The 25,627-nt window shown below is 48.9% G+C and overlaps 1 long non-coding RNA gene across 1 annotated transcript in view; it reads left to right on the plus strand.

Annotated features, from left to right (window-relative positions):
• The window catches only part of LOC131822029 (uncharacterized), a 42,574-nt gene extending 17,599 nt beyond the window's left edge, over positions 1-24,975 (plus strand). The window contains exons 2-3 of the long non-coding RNA XR_009350059.1: positions 20,848-21,044; positions 23,368-24,975. This is a non-coding gene — a long non-coding RNA (uncharacterized LOC131822029). The remainder of the gene's footprint in view (positions 1-20,847; positions 21,045-23,367) is intronic.
• The last annotated feature ends 652 nt before the right edge of the window (positions 24,976-25,627 follow it).

The raw sequence follows: 25,627 nt of genomic DNA on the forward strand, positions 1-25,627 counted from the left end.
CTCTTCTGTGCTTCTCGCTGCCTTTGCTCTTGCTGTGAGTTCCATGGGGACAGCAACAGTGCAGCTTTGTCGTCCCACCCCACCCCCCTGGTAATCACACAAGGCCAGGTATGTACATAGCCCTCCTGAATCATCGTTGCCCAAGGGATGACAGATAGAATGTTCGTCCAACAAAGGTGTAAACCGCAAATGCAGGGGCCAAGGTGGAAACAGCTCTCTGGAACAAGGCAGAGGTCAGGACAGGGACTAGGGCCTTCGCTGGCGCTGGAACAATTGTTTCAAACCTGTGGGCAGCCTCTCCCTTGGCCACCAGCTCTTGCCCCTGTCGGAGCGGGGTCTCCTGAGGATGTGAAGTATTGGTAGCTGTTACTATGTGTGTGCGGATGGGGTGGGGGCTTGGGGAAGAAAGGGGCTTCTTAGCTTGCCCTGCGACAGCCCAGATGGTTCTGAACTTGGAGGAGAATGAGATCAGCAAAGAGCTGCATGTGTGGGCCAGAGGGAAGGGGACTTTCAGGTTAGGGGAGAAGTCTCCAGGACAGAGCTGATTTGACTCTGGAAGTAGCTGGCAGGAGCTGAGGGGTGCCCTCCTCACCCCTGCTATGGCACCCGCTTGGGCACTTGAGATCTTATATTTTAAAATCTTTTTTTTTTTTTTTTTTTAGATCTGACTGTTACTCTCGTTCTGAATCAAGAGGGCTCTGGGGACTGACTCGCAGTAATTAAAATCACATGAGATTGGTCTAAAAACCCTGGAAAGTCATTGTTAATTTACAGTGAGAAAGGCAGTCCTTTATTCAGTTATTTTTCCTTGCATTTTTATTGGGTGCTGACCTGAGCCCGGCCGGTCATGCATAACCCTAAAGTTCTTTCTGGAAAGTAGCATATAGTCTTCAGGCAGGAGACAGAAACCACACCAGTTATTTTAACGGAGAGAATTTCATACAGAGACTATTTAGTTAGCTATAATCACCAAATATTTAGCTAGGTTTGGTCACCGAAGAACCCAGAAGACCGAAAAGGGAGCTCTAAGGCATCATGGAGGCAGTAATCTCATACAGCAGCTACCACTGGTAGGGAAACAAAGCAGGGGGGATGGAATTATTAAAACACAGAAGCTTGGAGGGGGAATCACACAGGGCTGAAAATCAGATGCCCCAGGAAAGGGCACCTGCCAGCTGATGCTGGTGTCTGAGCTCAGAGCTGGGGGCCTCACTGAGGTGGGGCTCAGATCCCCGAGGAAAGGATGCTGACTGTGTCTGTAGGATTCAGAAAAACCACACAGTAGATTCAGTTGCTGTTGCCGGAAGGAAATGCTGTGAAGAAACGTGGAGGATGCCATTCCCAGGACCAGGAAGCCAACAGGAAGCCAGTCAACCAGCGAAGGAAGAAGTCAGTCCCAACTCCTTCCTCTAGCCTTGAATCTTCCTCTAACACCTCCTGTGGGCAGAGCCCAACTGGGAGCCCCTGGCTGAGCAGAAATGTGCTTTGTAGAGCCCCAGTACCACAAAGATGGGGGTGGAGGTGAGGGTGAGTTGAGGGGGTGGGGAGGGCCCGGGAGAGGGTGGGTTTAGACCCAGTATCTCAATAACTGACATCTCCAAGCAAGTTTGAGATGAGTGAGGGTGAGCTGACCCCTTCCCCTGCAACCTTGTTACCGATTCACAGAAAAGCAAGTCTCTGGCTAAATTGTGTCTCATGCAGAGACGTTTATTAAACATGCATTCGTTAGCAACCAGGCACAGAAAAAGTCCCTGCAACCTGTTCTCTAGGCTCGAGGAAGTCCCAGCTCTCAGCTTACTGCTTGCATAAGAGGGCCGCTCAAGGCAGATGGAACATTCTGGAAGTATCATGGAACAAGAAATCCTCCAAAACTCAAGGTTGGACTGAAACTGTAGGTGCCACCTCAGAGGTTACAGGCTGGAGGCCTTGCTGGTATCTGATCACCTCTTCATGTGCAGGTAGAGAACACCTCGAACATATTTAAGCAAATCCATAGGTCCTGGAGTCCTGAATTTCACCAAGAACCTATTTCTGCCTTTCATCACGCTAATGAACAAGCTACCGATTTCATCCATGAAAGCCCATTTCTGACTCTCATTTTGCTAGTTAGCAAAACCTCAGGTACTGATGAAGCCCTTGTGATCTTGCATCTGGACGTGGCCTTGGTGAGGCCTAGCTAGCTGCTGAGCTGGAGAGGGGACTTTCGATGAGAGGCCAAAGGCTGCCCATAGGATTGAAGCATTATCTAACACTGGCGTAATACCACAATGCTCAGGTACAAGTATTTCAAAAACAAAATGCGGATATCATACTAAGTTCAGGGTTTTTAAAATGCTGTTTATTTATGATTTTTTAGGTAGGCTTCATGCCCAATGTAAGGCTCGAACTCACAACCCTGAGATCCAGAGTCATGGGCTCTACTGACTGCACTACAGTGAATAATAATTTAGTATAAGTACTTGTATTTTATTTGCAAAATCTGGCAGCCCTACTTCTAGCAAAGCAAGAAGGGAAGCCCCACAGGGCAGAGTTTCACTTGGTGAGCGTGGCACAGTTAAGACAGAAGGGTGAGGTAGTTTTAGGTTCTGTGCTGGAATTATCCATTCCCGTCTACCTCCCTGGACAAGCCCACGTGATTTGGAGGTCAGGGGGTTTGCTTCTTGGAGCAATGCCGATTCTAAACCACATGTGGCCTCTCTGAGCTCCCTCCCCCCTTTTTTAAAAAGATTTTATTTAGTTATTTGACAGAGAGATCACAAGTAGGCAGAGGGGGGTGGGAAGCAGGCTCCCTGCTGAGCAGAGAGCCCAATGTGGGGCCTGATCCCAGGACTCTGGGATCATGACCTGAGCCAAAGGCAGAGGCTTTAACCCACTGAGCCACCCAGGCACCCCTGAGCTCCCTTTTAATTGTGGAGTAAAACCCTTCTGCCAGCGCATTCTTTCTTAAACAGACCCCTGAGGAGCTGGTTACGTCTAAGTTTACATAGGGTGACGCCATTTTGCTTCCCTCTTCTAAATAGGTCCCCTGAATGCTGTTTATTTGCTCATGGCCTTCATTTCCTTTTCCCACTGGTGGCTGATCTCATTTTCCTTTAAACATTCAGAGAGGTTAAGAAACTAGCCCAAGGCTAGCCAGCCCAAACTTAATCTCACCTCTGGCTTCAAAGCTTCTGCTCACTACTGTTCAGTGTCAGTCTGTGCCCCAGAAATTGTGTTCTGCATCATAGGGAAGTAGCTGTTGGGTGAAGTGGAGGACACAGGGCTTGAAGTCAGAGGGCTTGGGCCTTGTTCAGAAATGGAAACATCAGAGACAAGGTCAGGAGCACTGGGAGGGTCTTCAGTGTTCAAGAACCACATATGTTTTGGCAATGCATGCAGGTTGACCTGACAGAACCTCTTGATAAACTTGAACTCTGGGCATGCAGAGCGACCCAAGGCTAGGCCGTATTACTGATGCCCCAGCTCCAGGTGGAACAGCAATTAAAGGAGCAGATTTGGGGTCAAACGCAGGAGACCTTGCTGGTGGGATCTCAGGGCAGGTGGAGCTCCGACTTCACCTTTGCAGAACCAGCCCCATCGTTCTAGCTGTGGCCTGACACTGCCTGTGCTCACCTGGAAGATTCAAGGGGATGGAGGGCAGGTTCATGGTGCACCTGAGACACCACAGTTTTCAAGTCTATCAGGCTGGAGCCAGACCCTGATGGCAGGGTGGGGCTCAGAGATTAAAAGAGCATAGGTTTTATGGCCAGCCAGATAGGAACCTGAGACTTTGTCTACCAGCAGTGTTCTAGGGTGACTTGGTAATCTCTCTGATTAGCAATTTTCCCATATCAAAATGAAAGTTACACCATCTACCTCTTGCGGTTGTTTTAAGAATTAAAGGTAGGGGCGCCTGGGTAGCTCAGTCAGTTAGGTGTCTGCCTTCGGCTCAGGTCATGATCCTGGAGTCCTGTGTTTGGAGCCCTGCATCCTGCTCTCTGCTCAGCAGGGAGTCTGCTTCTCCCTTTCCCCCTCCCCCTGCACTCTCTCTCTTGCTCTCTGTCAAATAAATAAAATCCTTTAAAAAAAGAAAGATAATATATGTAAATACCTAGCACAGTGTCAGGCTTATAGTTGTCATTCAATATGAAATAGTGCTGCTGGTAATAGTGATGGTGGTGATGGGAGGTATGGCAGTGCTATAGGTAATGGTGGTGGTGATGGTGGAAGTGGTGATGATGGAGGTGATGATTGTGATGGGGGTGATGATGTTGGAGGTAATGATGATGGAAGTGATGGTGGTGGTGATGATGGGATGATGATGGGATGATGATGATGGAAATGGTGGTGGTGATGATGGAAGTGATGGTGATGATGGAGGTGATGATGGTGGTGGGTGTGATGATTTTGGATGTAATAATGATGGAAGTAATGGTTATGATGAGGATGGGAAGTAATGGTGGTGATGATGATGGAAGTGATAATAGAAGTAGTGGTAATGGTGATGGGGGTGATGATGGAAGTGATGATGATGATGGAAGTGGTGGTGATGATGGAGGTCATAATGGTGATGGGGGTGATAATGTTGGAGGTAATAAGGATGGAATTGATGGTGGTGGTGATGATGATGATGGAAGTGATGGTGGTGGTGGTGATGAGGGAGATGGTGATAGGGGTGATGATGATGGAAGTGATTATGATGGTGAGGGGGGTGATGGTGGAGGTGGAGGTGATGATTATGGAGGTGAGGTAGTGGTGGTGGTGGAGGTAAAGTTGGTGGTGGTAGCAGTAGGGCTTGCAGCTGTTCACATTAACATTGATTAGTTCAAGACAGTGAACCCTTGTAACTTATTCAGGGGTACTGGACCAAGTATTTATGTTACTATTGTTTTTAATTTATCTATTCCTTTAAAAATAAAGATTTTATTTATTTGAGAGAGAGAGAGCATGTGCATGAGAATGGGGGAGGGGCAGAGGGAGAAGCAGACTCTCCACCAAGCAGGGAGCCCGATGTAGGACTCGATCCCTGGACTCCAGGATGGTGACCCGAGCCAAAGGCAGTCACCCAACCAACTGAGCATGCCCCTGAAGATTTTATTTTTAAGTAATCTTTATGATGTGGGAAATACATTAGGATTCAAAGCCAACAACCAAGAAAGAATTCTTGAGATGTCTTTGGTGCAAAAAGGTGATTTTATTAAAGCATGGAGGCCCCGTGGGCAGAAAAAGCTGCACCAGGGTCACGAGGAGTGGCCCATTATATACTCTCAAGTTGGGAGGGGGTTAGGGATAGAGGAAGTCTCTAAGGGATTTTAGAAGCAAGGTTTCCAGGACCTTGAGGGGGCTAGCTATCATTGGGAAAAGGTCATTTATTACTGTCTAATAAAACCTGAGTCATGAGACCCTTCAGATGTGTATCGGTGGGCCATGTGCTTGGAGGAAGATTGCCAACACTTATCTTTGGGGTATAGAGATAAAGGAAATTTCTAAAGGAATTTTTATATGTTAAAGTAGACTTACAGGGTCCTGGGGGTTGGCCTAAGATTGCCTTTGCCCTTAGCCAAGTATTAACATTGAGGCAGTTGTCACTCTGCCTGTTTCAAGGACGAGTCAGTGGGCTATAGGTAGTAAGGAAATTAATACTTTTTCTTCTGCCTTTGTTTGCCACATCACCTTACACCCAGTGGGGAACTTGAACTCACAATCTGGAGATCAAGAGTCTCATGCTCCACCAACTGAACCAGCCAGGCGCCCCTCTCTTTCTTTAACTTTTAAAAATCAACTTTTGGGGGGGGATAATTTACATGCAAAAATGTTCCTATAAAACAAGAAGTTCCTATTGTAAGTGTACATTTCTATGAGTTTTGACAAATATATGTAAATACCCCCGTAACCACGCAGTAATCCACATACTGATCACTTCCATCAGCGGGAAAATCTCCCTTGTGCCTGTTTGCTGTCAGCCCCCTCCCTAAGCAATGCTAATCTGCTTTCTCCAACCAGGTATTAGTTTTGCCTATTCTGGAATTTCATAGGTGTAAAATCACCTGGCATACTCTCTTGTGTCTGGCTTTTGTTCAGTCTAACATTTTTGAGATTCACAAGTGTTACTGCACGTTATCAAGTTTGTTTCTTTTCATCGCTGAGTACTATTCTTTTGTACGAATATACCACAGTGTTTGTCTATTCTATTGATACATTTTAAATTTATGGATATTACATATCTCAGGTCTCTCATAGTAAGCTCTACCTTCCAGCTTTTTAAATTTCTCCAAGTTGCGGTAGGTAGAGTGGAGTTTTTTGGGCCCTTTAATTTTGGGGGACCAGCTGGGGTCCTTTTGGCCTGACCAACCTTATATAGTGCTATATTTAAAACTTTGTTTTATGTATACTAAATTTATTTACTAATTTTTATCTATCCATCCGTCCTAAAAAAAAAAAAAAAAAAAGGAAAGAAAGAAAAAAGAAAAGAAAAGAATAAGAAAACCCAGTTCACTCATTTCCTAATAACCATCTAAAGATTTCCACCTGCTGGGTGACTCTTTCCTTCCTGTTTCCTCTTTGTTTCTTCGCTCCTATCAATATTCCCTTTATTCACCTTATTTCTTAGTAACTGTTTAAAACTTTCCACCTTGTTGGGAAGCCTCTCTGGACTGGCCTCTCCCCATTGGCTTGTTAATTAACCTAAGGTTTCTATTAGCATCTGTAAGACCCCTGAGGGGCAGCTGAGACTGCAAATTTGAAGTGGCTGCCAGATCTGACCTTTGGTTTTGCAACAAAGAGGTTACATGGGGAGCCCCTGTAAAAGCCCCCCCTCCACCCCGCGGCATTTACCCTGACCTGGGTCAGGGGGCCTATTAGGCTGGTTAATATCTTGGTGGTCAAAAAGTCAGCCCTACACGCCTTGCCTAGGAAGCATATCGGCTGTTTCATTGGGGTCTTCCACTTGGCATTGATGGGGGTTAAAGACAGTTCCCTTTCTAGGGATTAAAAAACCTTAGGGTGGTTCTTATCCATCCACCAGGCGGGCTGTTCCCTTGTGAATGTCTGGATCATTAACAGCCACATGTGATCGTTCCATAGTGATCGGTTGGTCCCACGGCCACCCAGACACCCTCTTCCACCTACTGGCATTCAGACCAGAGACACCGCCCCCGATCGGTTACTCCCCCATCCCCCATCGGTGAAGCTTCCTCAGGAAGCTGATGATACTGATCTGAAATGAAAACAACCCTTTCACATTTCACCTTGTCGGCTTTGTCCTCCCCCCAATGCTGGCTACATTCTTGGTGATCAGAGGTCTTAGAAGCACGCTCAGTGGTCGTGCACACATTTTCTCTTGGGGGAAAGCTTTGAAGCTAGTGGCTAAAGCTCAGACTCACCGAAATCTGAGTTTGGACTAGCCTCGAAGTCGGCCCCAGCCTCGTCTTCTACTTAAGCTGTTACAGATCACAGTGACCAAGGCATTGAATATTTGCCTTTTTCTTATCAGTTTGTGTTTCCTGATGCAGCTGGTGAACCAACTCCCCGACTTGGCTCCATCTCTAAATTCTGCTAGTAACTTCTTACCTTTATGCTGCTCCACACCGTGGGTGAGCATGGGGCCATACAGGAATCAGAGGTTCCTTATCCTTCACCCTTTCCTCCTTCCTCTTTCCACACCACATGCTTCTGTGAGCTGGAGCCATTCTAGCACATACCACCTCTCTGACACCCACTAAACCGGAAAGACCTTAGCCCTCCACTGTGTAGGGAAGAACCCACTTCTTCCTTGTTGTGTGTTTCTTCCCTGTCGGTTCCCTTTACTAGACACAGAGTGCTTCCGACACTTCCAGTCATCAAAGGTGTGGTTTTCCCCAAACCACTTAATTCTCTACCACCAGCTCGGTGTCCTGCAATTCAACTCATTCGTGATATGATCTATCTGGAGACACATCTATCAGATCCCACATGGTAAGTGATCAGTCCTACAAGACAGTCTTCCCCCACACCCCGCAACTTTAGACACCAGTTCCAATTCGAGGCTGTCACCTGTGCTTCTGACCTACTGGCTAGAGATTGGAAGTTCCCATGACTTCCTCCTCGGGTTTGATTAATTCACGGCTCACAGAACTCTGGGAAACATTTTACACACTGAATGGCAGGTTTATTACAAAAGGATAGAACTCCAGAACAGCCAGATGGAAGAGATGCTCAGGGCATGGTCTGGGGAAAGGATGAGAAGCTTCCCTGCCCTCTTCAGGCCCACCATTCTCCCCACATCTCTGCATGCTCCCCAACCTGGAAGCTCTCCCAACCCCATCTTTTAGGGGTTTTATGGAGGTTTCATTACAGAGGTGCAATTGATTAAATCACTGACCATTGGAGATTGAACTCAACCTCCAGCCCCCCTCCCCTCCCAGAAATCAGTGGGTGGGACTGAAAGTTCCAACTATCTAATCTTGGTTGGTTCCCCTTGGCAACCAGCCCCCATCCTTAAGTTACCTAAGGGGTTTCCAGCAATCACTTCATTAACATAACAAAAGACATCTTTATGGCTCTCAGGAAATTCCAAGGGTTTTAGGAGCAGTGGTGAACCCAGAACTACGGAGGAAGACCATATATATATGAAAAATCTTTTGGTCATCGGAATGACCAAATATTTATGTCTTATAAATCACAATATCACCAGTTCTTAATCCAATGGGTCCTCACTCACAGGTAGTGTCAGATGGGGACCCAGTTTTTTTTTTAAGATTTAATTTTTAAGTAATCTCTACACCCAGTGTAGGGTTTACAACCCCCCAGATCAGGAGTCACATGCTATACCAACCGAGCCAGCCAGGTGCCCCAGATTGGGACCCAGTTTTAATTTTTCACAGGTGACATACCATTGTTTTCCCTCCCCTCCACATAGGCGAGCTCCAAAGCCTTGGCTGTCATGTAAGCACAGGTTGTTTGAAAAAAAAAAAAAAAAAGTGTATATATATATATATATATATATGTCTAATTAGAATTTGTTTGAACTTTTTATTTAAGTATGGCATAAAAGTTCTCAAATCATAAATGACTGGATGACTTTCCAAAAGTGAAAACCACTCTGAACAGTTTCTCTTGCCCCTTTCCGTTCACGACCCATCACACTAGATTCATTTTGCTTTGTGTGTGCGCACGCTTCCTATAAATGGAATCGTATTTTATGTACTTTCGCGTCACCCATTTTTCACTCTCATGTTTATCAGATTTATCCATTTTGTGGTGTCTCGTTCTAGTGTGTTCCTTCTTGTTGCTGTGTGTATTCCACTGCACAACTATACTATGATTTTTTGAAGTTTTTATTTTAATTCCAGTATAGTTAACATACAGTGTAATACTAGTTTCAGGTGTACAATATGGTTCAACACTTCCATACGTCCCCCAGTGCTCATCACAAGGGCCCTCCTCAGTCCCCATCACTGTTTTACCCCTTCCCCCATCCACCTCCCGCCTTGGTAAACATCAGTTCTCTATAATTGGGAGTCTATTTCTTGCTTTGTCTTGCTCTCTTATTTTTTTCCCTTTGCTTATTTCTTTTGTTTGTTTCTTAAGTTCCATGTATGAGTGTAATCACATGGTGTTTGTTTTTCTCTGACTTACTTCACTTAGCTGGTTACACTGTCTTGCACCATCCATGTTTTCGCAAAAGACAAGATTTCATTCTTTTTTGTGGCTGAGTAATATTCTGTTATAGGTATTTACACACACACACACACACACACACACACACACCACTTCTTTATCCATTCATCTATCACTGGACACTTGGGCTGGTTCCACAGTTTGGTTATTGTGAATAATGTTGCTAGAAATATAGGGGTACATTGGGGCGCCTGTGTGGCTCAGTGGGTTAAGCCTCTCTGCCTTCAGCTCAGGTCATGATCTCAGGGTCCTGGGATCGAGCCCCACATCAGGCTCTCTGCTCAGTGGGGAACCTGCTTCTCCCTCTCTCTACCCGCCTCTCTGCCTACTTGTAATCTCTCTCTGTCAAAAAAATAAATAAAATTTAAAAATAAATAAGTAAATATAGGGGTACATGTATCCCTTTGCATGAGTGTTCTTGTATCCTTTGGGTAAATACCCAGTAGGGCAATTTCTGGGTCATTAGGTAGCTCTATTTTTAACTTTTTGAGGAACCTCCATAGTGTTTTCCACAGTGGCTGCCCCTGTTTGCATTCCCACCAACAGGGTGCTAGAGTTCCTTTCTTTCTACATCCTTGCCAACACCTGTTGTTTCTCATGGTGTTGATTTTAGCCGTTCTGACAGGTGTGAGGTGATAGCTTATCGTGGTTTTGATTTGTATTTCCCTGATGAGGAGGGATGATGAACATCTTTTCATGTGTCTGTTGGCCATCTGGATGTCTTCTTTGGAGAAATGTCTGTTTGTGTCTTCTGCCCATTTTTAAATTCGATTATTTGTTTTTTGGGGTGTTGAGCTATATGAGTTCTTTGTATGTTTTGGACACTAACTCCTTATTGGATATGTTATTTGCAAATAACTTCTCCTATTAGATGTCATTGACTACCATTTCAGTCTCTTCAGACTTGGGGGCCTGGAATTAGCCATCCCCTTCTTAATCAGATTTTTGACATTTTATGTATATCCAAGACTTACTTCATTTTTGGCTTTAATTTTATTAGTGCAATTACTCAAAATGGTTTTTCTTGGGACACCTAGATGGCTCAGTCGTTTGAGCATCTGCCTTTGGCTCAGGTCGTCATCCCAGGGTGCTAAGATCGAGCCCCACGACCTCTCCCTGCTCAGTGGGGAGCCTGCTGCTCCCTCTCCCACTCCCCCGCTTGTGCGCGCATGCGCGCTCTCTCTCTCTCCTTTTCTCTCTCAAATAAATACATAAATAAATAAATTAAATATTTCAAAAGATGTTTCTTCTTCTTTTTTAAAAATCACTTTTGTGTCTATTTCTTCTTTACCTTTCTATATTTTATTTATTCATACCATCTCTCTTTTTTTCTTGATCATGCTTGCCAAAGGTCTGTTTTTTAAAAAATCTTTCACAGAAACGGCTTTTGACTTTTAAAATAATGCCCATGGTTTTTGTTGCTGTTATTTTACAAAGTTCTGCCTGGATCAAGCCAAGTATGTGCAGTTCCTTTCAGTAAGACCTGAACGTGCAAACTGAAGGTCAACCCATTTTGATGTATCAATAATTGGTAACTATATCCGTCACAATACAGTCTCACCAAAGCTGCAATTATTCCAGAAAGATGGTCAAATTGTTACCTTGGCCACAGTACATATATCAGGGAACCATTCACAGGAAAACGCGGGAATAGAGCCTAATATTGAAATGACAGCAATATTGTTCTTAGGATTCACTAGGATTTGCAGTCTACTCAGCAAATGCACCTCCTTCTCCCCGGAAGGGGCCGGGAAATCCTGGCCAAAGATTTTGCAGGACCAATCCAGAGACAGCACTTTTTACTTATGATAGACTCCTTTGCAAAATCACTTGATACGCTCAGATCTGTGCTGTCACCTGTGGGTCTTGAGCAGACAATTAATTTATACATGGGCATTGCAAGTCACTTACCTCTGGTCACGGGTCTACTCTACCTTTTGCCTCAGTTGAGCATCGAGGATTTACAGACAGGAACCTTGTCCCACTGTTGATGTCCTCCCCAGCGTGCTCCCGGGTATGTAGGCAGATGATAAAGCTGGTAACGTGTGCTGAGGGTGGTGTGAAGTAGATTACAGGAAAGATGAGCCATAAGACATGCCAGATTTCTCCCGGACCGAAATGTCACACGCTGCTCAACTTTGACAGCCAGTCTTGGCTGAATGACCAGGGGGATCATCCTTCGAGAATAGTCTCAGCTGCCTCCACACCGGTAAGTTAGTATGATGTCGAAATGCCATGCTGTCTGTAACTGTCTTCCACTTCTTTTCACCCTGTGAGTTAGTCTTTGATAAGCTTGCGGGGGGGTTAGGTCGACGGTGGGGTCTGCTGCCAGAACAATTAAGGCCAGGACCCTCAGGATGTAGGGGTCAGTGTAGCATTGTCCAATCGACCCATGGGAAAATCTCCCTCTCAGGGTAACTGAGGAAGACAGACCAATAAAGATGACTTCTTCAGAGTCATTGGTGTTGCCTTTTCAGAGACTTGTGTGGAACTGCTCAAAGCTATGAGGATGGGGTGCCTGGGTGGCTCAGTCGGTTGAGCATCTGACTCTTGATTTTGGCTCAGGTAGTGATTTGGGGGTTGTAAGATCGAGCCCCACGTTGGGCTCTGTGCTGGGCATGGAACCTGCATAAGATTAAGATTGTCTCCCTCTCCCTCTGCTCCTCCCTCCCCCGCTCCCCCTCTCCCCCACTTGTGTGCACTCTTTTTCTCAAAATAAATAATTTTGTAAATTTTTAAAAAGATTTTATTTGTTTACTTGAGAGAAAGAGACAGACAGACAGAGACAACAAGAGAGGAAACAGAAGCAGGGGGACCGGGAGAGGGAGAAGCAGGCTTCCCACCGAGCAGGGAGCCTGACATAGGGCTCCATCCCAGGACCCCGGGATCATGATCCAAAAGCAGGCGCTTAATGATTGAGCCACCCAGGCACCCCCAAATAAGATAATTTTTTTAAAAATTAAAGGGATGCCTAGGTGGCTCAGCTGGTGAAGCATCTGCCTTTGGCTCAAGTCATGATCCTGGCGTCTGGGGATCGAGCCCCACATCGGGCTCCCTGCTCGGTGGGAAGCTTGCTTCTCCCTCTCCCACTCCCCCTGCTTGTGTTCCTTCTCTTGCTGTGCCTCTCTCTATCAAATAAATAAAATCTTTTTTAAAAAGCAAAAAATAAAAATAAACTGCCTAACTGTGTGCGTAAGAGGCGGTACCATTTTGCATTTCTAGCAGCAACGAATAGGAGTTCCTGTCGCTCCTGTGCTACAGGTTTGGGCCATTCTAACAGGTGCATGGTGGTATCTCATTATTCTTTTGCTTGCATTTCCCTGATGACACATGATGGGAAGTATCCTTGCTGCCATCTGTTTATCTTCTTTGGTGGGGTGTCTGTTAAGATCTTTGGCCCATGTTTTCAATCTAGTTGTTTTGTTTTTGTATTGTGGAGTTAAAAGAGTTCTTTGTATATGTCAGATAATAGTCTTTTGCCAACATTTTCTCCCAGTCTGTGGCTTGACTTTTTTTTGCAGAGCAGAAGTTTTTAATTGGAATGAAGTCCAACTTATCAATAATTTCTCTCATGGATTCTGCTTTTTGTATTACATCTAAAAAGTCATCATCAGGGGCCCCTGGGTGGCTCGGTGAGTTAAGCATCTGACTTTTGGTTTCAGCTCAGGTCTTGATCTCAGGGTTGTGAGATGGAGTCACAGGTTGGGCTTCTGGTTCTGGGCAGAATCTGCTTGGGATTCTCTGTCTCTCCCTCTGCCTCTGCCTCCCCACGTACTTGTATACACACACTCTCTCTCAATAAATAAATAATAAATAAATAAATAAATAAATAAAGTCTTAAAAAAAGTCATCACTACACCTAAAGTCATCAAAAAGCTTGTCCATCACCCCAAATAGAAGCTTTGTATCCGTCAAGCACTCTCTCTTCCCCGCTCTGCTCAGGCCCTGGTGACCTCTGTTTTACCTTCTGTCTCTGTGCATCTGCCTGTTTTAGATATGTCATGGAAGTAGAATCACACAATATCTGTTCTGCCATATCTACCTTATTTCACTTAACGTCATGTTTTCAAGATTCATCCACGTGGAAGCGTGTGTCAGAATTTCCTTCCTTTGTATGGCTGAATAATATTCCTCGGTGTAGATATACCTCAACATGTTTATCCATTCATCCATCAATGGACTCTTGGGCTGTTTCGACCTTTGGGCTATTGCAATCATGCTATAAAGGTGGTTGGACAATGCTGGTATGCTCTGAGTTCTTTTTTTTTTTTTTTTTTTTAAGATTTATTTATTTGGGGAGTGCCTGGGTGGCTCAGTGGGTTAAAGCCTCTGCTTTCAGCTCAGGTCATGATCCCAGGGTCCTGGGATCAAGCCCCGTTTCGGACTCTCTGCTCAGCAGGGAGCCTGCTTCCTCCTCTCTCTCTGCCCGCTTCTCTGCCTACTTGTGATCTCTGTCAAAAAAAAAAAAAAAATCTTAAAAAAAATTTTTTTTAAAAAGATTTATTTATTTGAGAGAGAGAGAGAGAGAGAGAATGTGTGAGTGGGGGGGGGTGGTCAGAAGGAGAGGGAGAGCAGTCAGACATAGTGCTGACCACAGAGCCTGACTCGGCTTGATTGCAGGACCTTGAGACGATGACCTGAGCTGAACACCCACGTGCCCCTCTAATTGAGTTCTTGCTTTTAATGCCTTTGGGTACATGTCTCAGGATCGAACTGCTCAGTCATAGGAGTGTATTACTGTCTTTTTTTTTTTTTTTTTTTTAATGATTTCATGTATTTGACAGAGGGAGAGAGTATACAAGTAGGAGGAGCAGTAGGCAGCGGGAGAGGGAGAAGTGGGCTCCCCAGATGGGGAACTCGATCCCAGGACCCTGGGATCATGACCAGAGGGCTGATGCTTAACCGACTGAGCCACCCAGGCGCCCTGAGCGCGTTACTGTCTTAAGCGCTCTTTTAGGCGCCTTACATTCTACAAGGAAAAGGAAACAGTGAATCGAGAAAAGAAAAAGGCAGCCCAGATAGACGACTCTTCTGAATATTTTGCTCCTGTGGGAAGCAGAGGCATGGGGTGGTAGCTGCACGGGGAGGCAGGCTCACGGGGAAGTTCTTTAAGATGGAAGTAACTAGAAAGGTTTGTATGCTCATGAGACTGTGTAGAAGTGAGGGAATGATTAGCGCCATGGAAGAGAGAGGAGAAAAGCCCCCTCGCTGTGCAGACAACTGGGCATGGTGTTGGCTTGAGGCAGGAGCAGGGGACGGTCCATTCCCAGTGGCCAGGCAGACACAGCAGAGGTTGTGCAGGTAGCTGGGCTGGGGGAGGCTGCACAAGTCGTCTTCAGTCGGCTGGGTGAGCCAGGAGGCCAGGCCATTGGCCTTGAGTGAGGATGGAGGAGAAGGCGTGGGAGGTACGAGGACATCGTGGGAGGTGGGAAAGTGGAAGGATGAATGGACTGGGCAAATACAGGATGACAAGTGGACAGTGTATAGGGTGCAAAAGAAGTTCATGGTCATTACCTTAGAGTGGGCTCAGTCAGCATGCTGGGGACTTTTCTCCACCTGCGTGTGGGCCGGAGTAGGTGCTGGAGCTGGTGGGAGCTGGGCTGTGGTGCTGGGCTGCAGACACAGGGCAGTGGATGTGGGTCAGTGGAGGGTTCTGTCCCAGAGCAGTAGCAGTCCTTAGGCATGGCATTTGAGCAGCGTCAGGAGGAAACAGAGGCCATCGGGTGGGAGAGGGACAGTGGGAAGGTGGAGCCTCAGTGATGCTGGAAGGCTGGTGCCATGGGAGGATGTCAGAGCAGGAGTCCTGAGGACATGAGCTGGATGGAGTGTCAGGAGGCCGCAGAAAGAGCAACGCGTGACCCTGAGTCGGAGGAGAAGCTGCAGTGTTTGGGTGCAGACCTCAGCTTTTGCTGTAGAGGTAAGTGACTAAGGGAGGCTGGGGACGAGAGAAGTGGAGGACTGGAGGGCAGAGAATGGAGAAGCCAGCCTAGCAGAAGATTCATCTCCCCATCGATGGACCTGGCTCCCTCCTGGATGAACACATGCTGCTTCTGGGTATTCTGAACGCCATCGATAAAGGTCAAGGGGAAGACCTGTGTTCTTTGCCCCTCCTTCAGCAGGGATTCAGAGGGGGCTGTGGGTAGCAGACAAAGATCACCACCCCTCCCCCGAGCCTTCTACTCCACTCTCTTCATCAGGGGGGGCATCCAGGGTCCTGTGTTTATTGAGCACCTACTCTAGGCCAGGCAACAAGACTAACACTTTATTTCTTCTACGCCCAGCAGTTTACATTTCTCTTGTTTTGCCTGAGAGGAAAGTACTGTGGGTTTTGTTGTTGTTTTTTTTAAGTAGGCTCCATGCCTTACATGGAGCCCAACACAGGGCCTGAACTCAGAACCCTGAGCTCAAGACCTGGGCTGAGATCAAGAGTCAGACGCTTAGCCGACTGAGCCCCGCCAGATGCCCCAAGAAAGTAGTGTCAATGGGTCCATTTTACAACTGAGAGAAATGGAGGCTCAGAATATAGAAACCCTGGTGGGCCTATAGCGGAATCTGAAACCTTAAACAGGCCGCCTCTCCCATAGTGGGCCATCTGGAGTGAACCGGATCCAGCCCCTGACCTCAGGCATGTAAACAAGTAATTGTAGAATTTACCACTTTCATTCTTTGTCTCAGGTTCCCCCTAGCCGCCTCTCCTGGGAAGCCCTGTCCAACCACACCCTCTCCCTTCCCCAGCAGCTAGGGTAACCCGAGTCCAAGGTTGCCCGGGACCCAGGGTTTTCTGAGCCTTTAGTGGTGAACTTGGGGCGATCTGGGGCCTGCCACGATGGTGTGGTCTCCCCAGCTGCAGCTCACCCAGTGGCTGCTCCTCTAGCTTTTTTTCCCCTTCCCCTTCAGTGGCTTTGCTCATCTCTTGCATGACATTTGTTTGACCTCTGCTGTCTCCTCGGGGGCCCCAGGTACTTCTTGAGCTCCCTCTGGGAGCCGAGCAACGGGTCAGAGGGAGATCAGAGGCTGCAGTGAAGGTCTGGAATGGGCGCTTTTAGATAAATGCCCTCAGGGTACCCATAGTCAACCAGAACATCACCCCCAAACAGACACATCATTCACATCAACAGGCTAGAACATTCTGGGCTCTGCTAACACCTGGGGAGAAAGAAAAGGGCAATCTCTTAGGCAGGTTCCCCATTCAGTTCATTCATTCATCAAATACTTGCTGAGCACCTATGGGCCTGGTCCTCCTCTAGGCAGCAATGAACAAACCAGACCAAATCCCCGGCTTGGGTTTCCGGGTCTCCTGAAGCATTTGTCTCCCTGTCTCCTCAGTTAGAAAAGAAAAATGCAGTGCTGAAAGTCTTCGTGTGCCTCGGTCCCCGGCACCCAGCGTGGGATGTGCTTCGTAGAGGTCTGGTAAACTTGAAATGAATGGCTGCATGAGGGATCCTGGCTTCTGACATTAATGCCATAAGTTCCACCCTGAGAGGTCCGCTAACTTTGATAAGGTCTCCCCATGTGGAAGGCAGGTGCGTCCCAGAGGGACAGGAGCTGACTGTGCTTAGCGCGCTTAGTGCGAAGGTGACCGCAGTTGGAAGATGGAGGTCTGTGGGAGGGTGTAGGCCACCATGGCAAAGCGAAGGGGACCTCAGGGAAGCTGACAGCTGGCTTGCGGCCCCAAAGAAGCAGGGCCAGCAGAAGGCACCGAGCAACGGGGGGAGAGACCTTGGAGGAAGGTGAGCACAGTAAAGAGAAAATGGTGGCGCTCATTAAAGATGGCGGCAGACTTCCTTCAGGACCTTCCTGATGTGTGCAGGGACCCCTGCAATGGGTTTAGCACTGGGGGAGAGAGCCTGCCTTGCTTTCACATACAAGAGGACAGGTGGAGATTTATGGCCAAGGAGTAGGGCTGGAGTCACTGGAATGAATGACCCAGAGAAAATGCCAGGGGTAAAAGGGATCCTGACAAAACCAACTCGATGGGACTTTTGCTGAAGGCAGGCGGGCGTGATGGGATAAGGAGGGTGGGGGGTGAGAAATTTGATCAGATACCAAGGGTGGGGGATTTGGGTTAGACAGAGTCACCAGGCTTCTTGCTGAAACTGGACTAAGGAGGCAGAGCCACTGGGCCAAGGACAGAGCCCAAGGTTGAGGCCTAGTCAGGAGTCCTTGGGGGAGTCTGACTCAAGTTTGGTCAAAGGAGAGAGTCTTTGTCAGCACAAAGAAAGGCACCCACAGCTGCCACCCTCTGCTGGCCCTGAAGAGGGGGACCTCTAGGAGGAAGGTGCTGGCGGCGGGGAAAGGGCTCAGAATTTTCCTCAGAACAAATCCTGGTCCCATGCTGAACACGTCACCCAGGAAGGACTTTGAGCGCTGGGGTTGACAGACTGGGTTCTCATGCAGCTCCATGGCTGACTACGTGACCTGGGGCAGTCAGTCCCTCTGCTGCCGCGTGCCTCACTTTCCCCATTTGGCAAATGAGGGTAATACTCCTGTTCTCAGGATCATCTAGGGCAGTGGTTCTCAGAGAGGTCTCCAGACCAGCAGCATTGGCTGGGAACTGGCTAGAAATGCAAGTTCTCGTGTACCCTAGACCTGCTAAATGGGAGTACCCTAGACCTGCTAAATGGGAAACGCAGAGGCTTTTACAAGCCTCTAGGGGATTCCCACGCACTCAAGCGCTGGAAACACCCTGCTAGGTCAGGCCAGCTAGGTCAGGTCAGGGCGTGAACAAACCCCTTGTAGGTGAGCAGCTCCTTTTCTCTACCCAGACCACAGAACCAGGGGCGCGGATCTGAGGCCTGCCCTCTGGGTGCACGGTAGAATCGCCTGGCCTCTTCCCAGACCAATTACTTCAGACTCCCTGGCGGTGGGGGATGCCAGCCACCACCCGCTTTTAAAGCTCCCCAGATGATTCTGCGTGCAGCCAGCTGGCGGGTATGAGAACCTCCTGGAAGGCTTGTTAAACACAGCCAGCCAGCCCCACCCCCAGGGCACCTGATTCCCTAGCTCTGGGGTGGGGCCTGAGAATTTGCATTTCTTTCTTTTTGGATTATTTATGTATTTATTAAAATATTTTATTTATTTATTTGACACAGAGAGTTCACAAGTAGGCAGAGAGACAGGTGGGGGTGGGGGGATGCAGGCTCCCCGCTGAGCATAGAGCCCAATGTGGGGCTCCATCCCAGGACCCTGAGATCATGACCTGAGCTGAAGGCAGAGGCCTAACCCACTGAGCCACCCAGGCACCCCAGATTTTATTTATTTATTTGGGGGGGGTGAGGAGGGGCAGAGGGAAAGGGAGCATCTCAGACTCCCCGCTGAGTGCAGAGCCCGACATGGGGCTCGATCCTGCAACCCTGAAATCATGATGGGAGCAAAAGCCGAAAGTCAGATGCCTAACAACTGAGCCACCCAGCCCTGTGGAGAATTTGCATTTCTAACAAGCTGTCAGGTGCTGCTGGTGCTACTGCACTTGGACCACACCCTGAGATCCACTGGTGGGGCGTGGGCTGTAGATGATAATGGAGAAGGATGGAAAGTGAGGGAGCTCAGGGAGAAATCCCAGATCCTTCCCCACTCCGTTGCGCAGCTCCCTTACCTGCATTTTCTTTCTTTAAAGATTTTATTTATCCCTTGCCTGCATTTTTCTCGGGAGCAGGTGCTTTCTTTTATGTTTTCACTCCCCTCTGCTCCCAAGCACCCCTACTCGGGAGCGGACTAGGGAGCCAGGAGGCTGACAGGTTTTCTGTGGGGTTTTCCATCGGTCCGCATTCGTTCATTCATTCATTCAACAATCATTTTATATAACAAATATACATGGCAGGGTTAGGCGGGCAGGGAGTCCTGTTTTGTTCACAGCTGGATACCCAGTGTCTGACACAGAGTTGGTGCTCAAGAAATATTTGTTCAGTGATGGGGCTGAGCTGTAGGCTAGTGCCTCCACCAGTGCCCAGAGCGGCGTGCCTAGACGAAAAAGATGCTAAGCCTGTCTTGCAGCCTTTGGTGGAGGCCCCGTCCCTGGCTTTGGGAGTCCAGGAAAGGGCTTCCCCAATGGGAGGTATATGTCAGTTGAAATCTGAAAGATGAACAAACCAGGGGAAGGACAGAGGCAGAGAGCGGACTGTCTTTCATGGGGCAGGTGGGGCGGGTGGCATAAAAAGTGGTGTAACCACTTTGGAAAACTGGTAGAATTGTACTCTTGACCTGTGAATGATCTGGGGCATCCGGCTCATTCAGTAGAGCGTGCAACTCCTGATCTCAGGGGTTGTGAGTTTGAGCCCCACACCAGGTGTAGAGCTTACATTAAAAAAAGTGTGAATTGGGTGCCTGGGTGGCTCAGTGGGTTAAAGCCTCTGCCTTCGGCTCAGGTCATGATCCCAGGGTTCTGGGATCGAGCCCCACATCAGGCTCTCCGCTCCTTGGGGAGCCTGCTTTCTCCTCTCTCTCTGCCTGTCTCTCTGCCTACTTGTGATCTCTGTCTCTCAAATAAATAAATAAAAATCTTAAAAAAAAAAAAAAAGTGTGAATTGGGCACCTGGGTGGCTCAGTGGGTTAAGCCGCTGCCTTCGGCTCAGGTCATGATCTCAGAGTCCTGGGATCGAGTCCCGCATCGGACTCTCTGCTCAGCAGAGAGCCTACTTCCCTCTCTCTCTCTCTCTGGCTGCCTCTCCGTCTACTTGTGATTTCTCTCTGTCAAATTAATAAATAAAATCTTTAAAAAAAAAAAAGTGTGAATTGGGCACCTGGGTGGCTCAGTGGGTTAGGCCGCTGCCTTTGGCTGGAGTCATGATCTCAGGGTCCTGGGATGGAGTCCCGCATCGGGCTCTCTGCTCAGCGGGGAGCCTGCTTCCCTCTATCTCTCTCTCTGCGCCTGCCTCTCCATCTACTTGTGATCGCTCTCTGTCAAATAAATAAATAAATAAAATATTTTTTTTAAAAAATTAAAAAAATTTAAAAAGTGTGAATGATATTTGAATATGGTTCGAATGGTGACTTCTATGTGGTAGGAAGTTTACCTCAATAAAAACCTTTTTTTTTTCATGAGCTGTACTATTTGTGTTTTCCTGTACCAAATGAGATAAAACATTGCACCGAATGAGGTAAAATGCTGCCAATACAGACCAAGGCCCAGGTAACTACCTTCCTGCTTCTACTCCAGGGGTAACAACCAAATGGAACTTCATGGCTGTCATTTTTGTATGTCTCTATTTGTAGGACACAGCCGTGTGCCTCTGTGTAACCCGCTGTGACGTGTGTAGTGAACGCTTTTGTGTCTCCCTGTCATCCTGCTGTCTTGCCGGGGCTCTTAGTTCAACTGTGTGTCTGCGAGGCTCCTCTAGTTGGCATATGGGAGGCCACCTTGACCACTCTCCGTACTGTTTGGGTTCTACGGTATGAAGACACTCTAGGAGGTCAGTACTATAATATATTTTAAAGATTTTACTTATTTTTTAGAGAGCGAGCATGAGCAAGGGAGGTGGGCAGAGGGACAAGCAGACTCCCTGCTGAGTAGGGAGCCCGGTGCAGAGCTCGATCCCAGGACCCTGGGATCACAACCTGAGCTGAAGACAGATTTTTTCACCCACTGAACCCCCACGGGTGCCCCTTTAGTTGCTAGATCTTAATCCCATGCTGCTCTCAGTACTGCTGCTTTCCAAAACCCATCTACCCTCGGGCTAGGAGTCTGTGGCTGGTAGGGGGAGCCCAGGGCTCTGCAGGGAGCAGGAAGGCTATACACCGAGCCTGCCTCCTCCCCCAGCTATGTGACCTTGGGTAAATCACATCCTCTCTTGACCTCAACTTTCTCATCTGAAAAATGGGATCTCTGCTTTTGTGTCTGAGGTACTTGTATCACGTCCCTTCCAACTCTAAAAAATTCTTTGCATCTTGAGCTGCCACAGAGATGGAGAGGGAGACTTGGGGGTCCACTCACTGGGCTGGGAGGGGAGGGACTCCTACTCGTGGGCTTGGCTGCCCCATTGCAAAAGTGACCACATGATTCTTTGTAAAAGGAAGACAATTGCTTTGTCTTTCTGGATCATCGCCAGCCAGGAGAGGCCCAGGACAGGGAATCCATGAACCAGGGCAGCTGGCCACACTGTGTAACTTGGAACTACTTGTACTTGTGTCTGCATGAATCAAGGCAACTCGGTGCCTTCATCATAGTAACAGGAGACAGCCCCATGGACAGGGACACCTAGATGGACAGATTGGGGTCCACAGCCAGGGCAGAGGAGGCCCAGGCCTGTCCTGGCCACACTGGCTTGGATGGGAGTAGAGGGTGTGGTAGAGAAGGGAGCTGGCCCCTGCTGCTCTGGGCGTGGCTGGAGCTGTTTGCCTTCCAGGGAGAAGCTGGCAGGAAGCCCACCCTCCAAGTGTCCCGTGTGGGGCTGGCTGGTGGCTCCCATGGGTGTGACCAAGGTAGGGCTAGAGCTCAGAGCCCAAGGGCCTCTGTGCTAACTCAGCCATCTGGCCTCTTCCTTGGAGAATTTCTCTTCCTCCTTCCCACTACCCCCAAAGTGGGCTTCCTACGGCCTGGCTGTGTTCCTTTCCAACACACAAAGTCCTTGGCCACCAGAAAAAGTCACAAGGCCTGACCTGCCACGTGAGGCCTTGTCCAGTTCAGCCATAGCCACACATCCAGGCTGACCTTTCCCAGGCCCAGCCATCAGGTGCACCTGGCCCTGGCTCCAGCTGCCCCAATGTCCCCCCTCCCCACCCCCTTAGAAACATGGCCTGGCTAAGGCCGCCACCACACAGCAAAGGCTTTCCCAGTGTACCTTCACCTGCTGGTCTTGGACACATGCCCCAACTTGCTTAGAACCCCATTGGTACCTGCTGAGCCCCATGCAGCAGCCGCCCCACCCCGCCCCACTTTGACACCCATAGGCCAGATTGCCCACCTGTCTTCTCTCCTTGACCGCTGCCTGCATGACAGCAGGCCATATGGTCCCTGTCACAGCTGCACCCCGTGCGGTGCCCGGCACAGAGCTGGCGCCTGGGAAATAGGTGAGCAATGAGTGGATTTCTCGCCACCGGTGGCCTGCAGGGGTGGGAATTGGACTTCCCAGGCTATCAGTGAAGAAAAGGAGCTTAGAGAATTTCTTGCTCGGGTCCGGCAGCCAGCCAGGTGCAGAGCAGGTCACCTAAGTCCTGATAAATAGCCCTGCCTCTCCAGACACTGAAGAGAAAGTACTCGAAACAATTCTACCGTAGCATCTGCCGATGGAGGGCGAGAGCATGTGAATAAGTAACATTCGTCAGTGTAGCTGCATAGCATTTGGGGGCGTTCTGAATTGTGTGTGTACGCGTAGGTGTGTGTGTATGTGTGTGTGTCCTCCCAAGAGCTTGCCTTCCTTCCCCTTGCTTCCCCTTCGCTACCTCATGGCCTCTGAGAATCTTGGCTAAGAGTTTGCTTCCTAAAACTTAAGGCAGTTGAGGAAATTCCCTGTGCCCTGAGGGAGCTTTTAGAAAGCCAATGCAGGGGCCAAGCACCAGGGAGAAGCAGAGAGAAGCAGAGGGCCCTCCGGGGAGAGGAAGGAGAAGACTGTGTGTCTCAGAGCTGTGGGCGCAAGGCCTGTGTGGTGGTTAATTGCAGGGGCCAACTTCGCTGGGCCATGGGGTACCCAGATATGAGGTCAAATATTCTGGGTGTTTCTGTCAGCATGTTTCTGGATGAGACTAACAGTTAAATTGGTGGACTTTGAATAAAGTAGATTGTTTTCCCTAACATAGGTGGGCCACTTCCAAACAGTTGAAGGCCTGAGTAACACAAGAATAGCCATTACCAAACAAGAGAGAAGTCTCCAGCAGATGGACTTTGGACTACATCTACACCTTCGGCTGTTGACAGCCTGAAGACCAGACCTGCCTCATGGGCTCTTCCTGGGGCCGCAGCCTGCCCACCCACGTTGCAGATTTTGGACTTACCGACATCTCTAAACCATGAGCCGATTCCTTATAATACATTTTTTTCTCTCTATATATACATCTTATTTGTTCTGTTTCTCAGGAGGAGGCCTACTACAGCCTGCTTCCTGCCAGAGCCTCGGTTGGTGCCCGCATCCATGCCCTCGGGCAGGAGAGAGATGGGCCTTGTACCCACCGTAGTAGGAAGGAACTTAAAAACCTTGCCTGGAGCTACAGTTCTTTTGGAGCCTTGGAGCTGGAGCTGCTCTCCCTGAATGGAGAAGCTGGTCTTCCTCCCTGAACCCTCCCTCTTCCTCGGTCACCTGCCAGCTTGGCCCTCAGAACCCCGGAGCCTGGAGATTGATCAGGCCGCCCATGCTGCTCGAGGTGCCTGAGTCCCGATGTCAGCAGGAGGCGGGGCTCCTCCGTGTACTGGACCTCTCCTTGTAGCCGGGGCACCTGGGAAGGCATGGGAGGGCAGTCTTTCTGGACATCCGGGGACCCAGTCCCCCTCTGTCTTAGTCTGCTTGGGCTGCCATCACAAAATACCACAGACTCAGTGGCTTCACAGAACTTTATTTTCTCACTGTTCTTGGAGGCTGGAAGTCCAAGGTCATGGTTGGGTTCTGGTGAGGGCCCTCCTCCTGGCATGTACATGGCTGCCTTCTTGCCAGTGCTCACACGACAGAGAGAGCTGCAGCCAAGTGTCTGGGGTTTCCTTTTAGAAGCACACCACCCCACCATAGCAGGGCCCTCCCCTCATGAACTCCCTGAACCTTAATTTCCTTAATTAAGGGCCCCAGCTCCAAATACAGACACATTGGGGGTTAGGGCTCCAGCATCCGTGTTGAGAGGGACATCATTTGGCCCATATGACCCTTGCAGGTGAATTCTTTCCCTCAAAGGGTCTCTGCCTGGTCCCTAATACTGCTGGGCTCCCGGAGCCTTTGGAGAAACAGGAAATGCTCCGAAAGGCTCTCTGGGTACTTTATACTTATACTGCCTGTGAAGCACTAGGAAAGCGCCACCCAGAGTTGTCCCCATCAGTCACACCCGCAGCACCCACCCTGATGGGCAGGGAAATCACTGGGGGCAGGGCGGGACTAGGGTTGGGGTCAAGCCTAGGTCAGGGGTATTTTTTGTCAAGGGACTCAAAGTTCATACTAAGTCAAGGTGGGGAGCAAAACTCTGTGTGTGTGTTTGGGGGGGGTGGAAGAAAGGCACATGGCCAGGAGGGCAACAAGCTCAGGTCACCCCAGCTGTCTTTGTAACCTCAGGTCGCCTCCCTCTGTGGGCCTTAATTTCCTCTTCTGCAAAAGAAAGGCCTGGATTAGATCACCCCCCAGGCTGCTTCTAGCCCTGACATTCTGTGATTTTCTAATTTCCTTCAGACTCCAGGGGCCTGCAGACCCCATGCTAATGTGCATGAATAAAACATGGGCGTCCTCAAGCTCGAAATATCGCAAGTATTTGCTCTGGATTTGTTCTCACTTCACTGTGTGGTAAGCAGCGTCCAGCTGGGGCCCCACGGCCTCCTGTTTGGATTGTTCTAGTGTGGCCGGGCTCCCTCAGGAGGCCGATGGTGTATGTGGGGGAGGTCCAGCCCCCCCAACGAGGGAGCACCTCCCTGTGCCTTCCCTCCCTTGATCCTCCCCCACACTCTTTGTTCTGAGGCCTCAGCCCCAAACCCACCTCCCCCAAATTGCCCTGCCCATGGGTGCTCGGGTACCTCATCCCACCGCACTGGGGCCGTCTTCCTCGGATGTCTGCCCCAGCACCTTCACACAGTACATGGCCACCTGGAGAGAGAGAACAAGCAGGGAGCACAGCAGGGGGAGAGGGAGAAGCAGACTCTCCTCTGAGTGGGGAGTCCAACCCAGGGCTTGATCCCAGGACCCCGGGACCATGACCTGAGCTGAAGGCTGATGCTTCACCAACTGAGCCACCCAGCTGCCCCTTAGGTTTTCTTTTTAAGTTATTTTTTGGACCAAAGGTTTGGGTTTACAGAAAAACTACTCAGAAACTATAGAGAGGGCCCACATCCCTCCTCAGCCCCTCCCCCACCGGCCCCCTATTTTTAATATCT

Source organism: Mustela lutreola, chromosome X (assembly GCF_030435805.1).
Source record: "Mustela lutreola isolate mMusLut2 chromosome X, mMusLut2.pri, whole genome shotgun sequence".
Classification (NCBI taxonomy): Eukaryota; Metazoa; Chordata; class Mammalia; order Carnivora; family Mustelidae; genus Mustela; species Mustela lutreola.